At 42.4% G+C, this 4747-nt stretch overlaps 1 non-coding gene across 1 annotated transcript; it reads left to right on the top strand.

The window, feature by feature from the left end:
• Positions 1-1945: 1945 nt before the first annotated feature.
• On the top strand, positions 1946-2051 carry LOC148565333 (small nucleolar RNA R71). The gene has a single exon (XR_015885246.1). It is a non-coding gene; the product is annotated as a small nucleolar RNA R71 (small nucleolar RNA).
• Positions 2052-4747: the final 2696 nt, after the last annotated feature.

Here is a 4747-nt window from a genome sequence, read left to right as displayed (position 1 = left end):
AAGTATGCATACTTCAAGCTTGGTGGCAGGGTTTTCAGTTCTAGTTTTAGTGCCTCCACTTCCTTGTTATCCTTGTGGTTCAACATGATCGACTTCTCTATGGTTTCTGGTGGCGTTTCTCCACCTGATGCTTGTTACTCCAGCTCCATAATCTCTTCACATTGTTCTTCCTCTAAAAACCCTTGAACTATCTTTTCTATGGTATCTACCATCATGCACTCTCCTATGGATTCCTTGGGATAACTCATTGCCTTGAAGACATTGAAGACCATCTTCTCTTCATGTAACCTCAAGACTAGTTCCCCTTTTTGGACATCAATAATGGCTCCAGCAGTGGCTAGGAATGGCCTTCCTAGGATGATAGATGTGTTGGCTTCCTCTTTCATATCCAGCACAACAAAGTCAGCTGAGAAAATAAACTCTCCCACTTTCACCAACAAATCCTCCACTACCCCATGAAGGAATCTAAATGTTCTGTCAGCCAATTGGAGTGCCATCCTTGTTGGTTTGGCTTCCTCAATCTTCACCCTTCTCATTATGGCCAAGGAGATAAGATTGATGCTAGCTTCCAGGTCACACAATACTTTTTCAATGGTGATATCACCTATGATGCATGGAATTTGGAAACTCCCAGGGTCTTTCATCTTCTGAGGAAGCTTCTTTTGTATGATGGCACTGCACTCCTCAGTTAGTATTATGGTTTCTTTCTCTCCCCAGTTCCTCTTTCTTGTCATGAGCTCCTTTAAAAATTTAGCATAGAGGGGCATTTGCTCTAATGCCTCAGCAAAGGGTATGTTGATCTAGAGCTTCTTGAAGATTTCTAGGAACCTTGAGAACTGACTGTCTTTTCCATCTTTCCTTAACCTTTGTGGATAGGGTGCTTAGGGCACATAAGGCTTTAGGACTAGTTTTGATGAGGATGGTGCAGTGGTCTCTTTTTCTTCCTTATTTTCAGGCTCCTTTGCAGCATCTTTTTCTTGATTGCTCCCATTTGGGGTTGCTTCTTCTACAACTTTTCCACTTCTAAGTGTGATTGCCTTGCATTCCCCTCTTGGGTTGGCCATGGTATCACTGGAAAATGTATGTGTGGGCATTGGAATCTGCTTAGATAGGCTTGCCAATTGTGCTTCCAACTTTGAAATTGCTGTGCCTTGATTCCTTATGTTTGATCTGCACTCTTCTTGGTTGGAATCCATCTTCTTTTCGGCTTGTATTTGTCTTTCCAAAACATTGGAAATAGCTCATGTCAGCTGTGATGACATCTGTGCTATTGCAGCTTCCACTCTTTCGAAATTGCTCTTGATTTCACATGGTTGCATGGTTGGGGTTGATGCTTCTTGGTGGTGGTTGCTGTGTGTTTGTTGGGTGGAGTGATATGATGTATTTTGTGAGTTGTGGTAGGGTCTGTTGTTGCCTAATTGATGGTTGGGGTTATGGTTGTTGTATTGGTTGGATTGGTATGGTTTGTTGTGGTCTTGGTTGTGGCTTTGTTGGTTTTCCCACCCAAAGTTTGGGTGGTTCTTCCAACCTGGGTTATATCTCTTGGAGTTTGGGTCATATGGTGGTCTAGAAGAATTGTTCACATAGTTTGCCTGCTCCCATTCACTTTCAACTTCTGGGGCATCTTCCTCCTATGATGGTGCTTGAATTTGGATAGCTGAAACTTGGCCAGTCTCCATCTTCTTTGTTAAGGCTGCTAGTGGTGCTGTAATCATCTTGTTTTGTGCTAACAAGGCATCCATAGATTTTAGCTCCAGCACTCCCTTCTCTTGAGATCTTTCTGAAGTATAGAAGTATTCATTTTCAGCTACAGTCTCTATAACATCTATGGCTTCTTCAATGGTTTTCTTCTTGTTGAGTGAACCCCCTGAAGAGTGGTCCACAGCTTTCTTTGTTTCATATGATAACCATTCATAGAAAATGTGAAGTTGAACCCATTCGTTGAACATGTCCGGAGGGCACTTCCTTCTCAAGTCTTTGAACCTCTCCCAGGCCTCATAAAGTGTTTCGCCATCTTGCTGTCTGAAGGTTTACACCTCATCTCTCAATCTATTTACTCTCTGTGGAGGGTAGAATCTGGCTAGAAATTTGTTTACAACCTCATCCCAAGTTGTTAGGCTCTCCTTGGAAAATACGTCCAACCACTTTGCTGCCTTATCTCTGAGTGAGAAAGGGAACAAAAGTAGCTTGTAAGTGTCAGGGTGTACACTATTAGACTTTACAGTGTCACAAATCCTCAATAATGTAGTGAGATGTTGATTTGGGTCCTCCTGAGCTCCCCCTCCATATGAACAATTATTCTGAACAAGTGTGATGAGTTGAGGTTTCAACTCAATTGGTCTGAGAATGCTGCTACCACAGTTTCCTGGATTTGGGTTGATGTAAGAGCCTAAGACTCTCATCTCTTGCCCAATATGATTACCAGCATCTACTCCAACATGGTTTTGCACTTCTTCTTCCAAAGTAGCTCCTAGATCTTCCTCTACTACTTCCTTCCCAACTATGCCTTTGCCTCTTGCTTCCCTCCTTAATCTAAGGAAGGTCTTCTCAGGTTCACTATCGAAGGAGGATGAAGTTTCTCCCCTTCTACCTGTCATACATTCAACAAACAGCAAGCAGAAGGCAAGTGAAGAAATCACTCTTGTTAAGATTTCTGGTTAGCTTGGTTGATGCAATTAATCAAATAATTAGAAGAATGGAAATATGAACAATGAATAGCAAAAATCCAAAGTAAAATCAAAATAAAACAGAATAGAAGAAGAATTAAAGAACTGAAAAATAAATAAAAAGGTAATTAAAATGCTTAATCTAGCTCTCCAATCAATTTAATCATTGTCAAATTCAAACCAATCCCTGACAACGGTGCCATAAAACTTGATGGACCGGAATTCACACCCCATATAGAAATGATGAATCCGTTCTTTTGGCAAGCGCACCAAAAATTATCGTCAAGTAATAACCCACAGTGGAGTGGGATCGTATCCACAGAGATTGGTAGATTTGAGCAACTTTAATTAATTGGTGAATTAGTTAAGCTAAGCAAAATAAATTGTGATTGCAGAATTGTAAATGGGCAGAAACATAAATGGCTCAAAAGTAAATATAAGCAGTAAAGTGCAGAAACAGAAATGACAATAATGTAAAGTGAAAAAATATAAATGACTCAAAAGTAAATGGGAATGGGGATTCGCAGAATATAAAGAAAGATATAAAGAAGGTGGAAGATAAGAATAGGGGGAATTCATTGAGATTAGGAGATGTTGTTCTCCTTGGATTAAATCCAGCTCATCCCATCTTCAATCATGCAACTCATTGACCTCTTGGTAATCATGATTGATTGAGCCCCAATCCCTTGGTGACTCAATCTCTCAGATCTTGATCAATAGCCAATTTCTTTGTCTAATAGCTCATGAAGAGAGATATACTTGGTCCCTGATTATACCACACATCATCATAGGTCCAAGTAGATGGAGGATTATAGTCACCATATCCAAACACTAAATCCCAGATCCTACTCAAGTGTGAGAAGGGATTTCTAGCATGGTTTCATATTTCCTTTTCCAAGGTTCCTATGAAACCCATTTTGCATTCAACCCCTTTTCCAAGATGATTGAACACTAACATTAAAACGAAATTCCTTCTAGAAAATCAAAGAGAAGATGAAGAGAAGAAGAAATTAACTATCATTAATCCATCAAGTACAACAGAGCTCCCTCTCTCAATGAGAGGGAATTTAGCTACTCATAGCTCAGAGAAAAGTACAAGAGATGGAAGAGATGATAAAGTGAAAAGTAAATCTAACTATAACTATTAGCTCAATTGCTTAACCCCTTTCTCAGTACTTTCAGGGGCTATTTATACTACTCCTATCACTAGAATAAAGAAATATAAAAGAGAAAAGAAAAATACAATTTGGAGGGAAAAGAAACTTAATAAACGTGACCTTCTAGGCTTGTGTTTGGCTGGCGTTCAGGTGGTGTGCCACGCCTAGCCTCTAATTTAGCTTGGCCCGCCATGCCAAGCTCTTCAAGTGGCACGCCTTCTATGTTGATGTCCCTGGCGTGCCACGCCTTCGAGCCCAAGTGGCACGCCCAGGGTCTTCTTAAGTGTTGGTGTTGGCCTGGCGTGCCACACCTTCGAACCAAAGTGGCACGCCCATGCTTTTCCTTCTTCCTTTCTTCTCTGGAAATTTGAACTAGCATGGCATGCCCGGGGTCTGGCGTGCCACGCCCATTATATGTGCTTGATTCTTCTCTCTAGCCAATTGAACTAGCGTGGCACGCCCAGGGTCTGGCGTGCCACGCCCAACATTCCTCTTTGATCTAGTAGCTGGCGTGCCACGCCTGGCCCTTCAAGTGGCATGCTCAAGTGAGAATCTGGAGTTGGCGTGCCACGCTTTCGACACCAAGTGGCATGCCCAGTCTTTTCTTTGGCCCTTTTTATCATTGGCGTGCCGCACCTTCGACACCAAGTGGCACACCCAGCTTTGCTTTGGTCTCCTTGAGTGTTGGCGTGCCACGCCTGGGTCTTCAAGTGGCATGCCCAAGTGACAACTGAGAACTGGCATTCCACGCCTTCGATACCAAGTGGCACACCCAGCCTTTTGGCTTTCAACCTCCTCTTTGGAAACTTGTACTGGCGTGCCACGCATTGATGCTCAAGTGGCACGCCCACCTCAATGTGGCTCTTTTCAGCTTGGCGTGCCACGCCTGGATCTTCAAGTGGCACGCCAAAGTGATGATTCGAA

The sequence above is a fragment of the Arachis ipaensis genome, chromosome B5 (genome assembly GCF_059453495.1).
Source record: "Arachis ipaensis isolate K30076 ecotype BB chromosome B5, ASM5945349v1, whole genome shotgun sequence".
Classification (NCBI taxonomy): Eukaryota; Viridiplantae; Streptophyta; class Magnoliopsida; order Fabales; family Fabaceae; genus Arachis; species Arachis ipaensis.
This window is presented reverse-complemented; position numbering and strand designations above follow the sequence as displayed.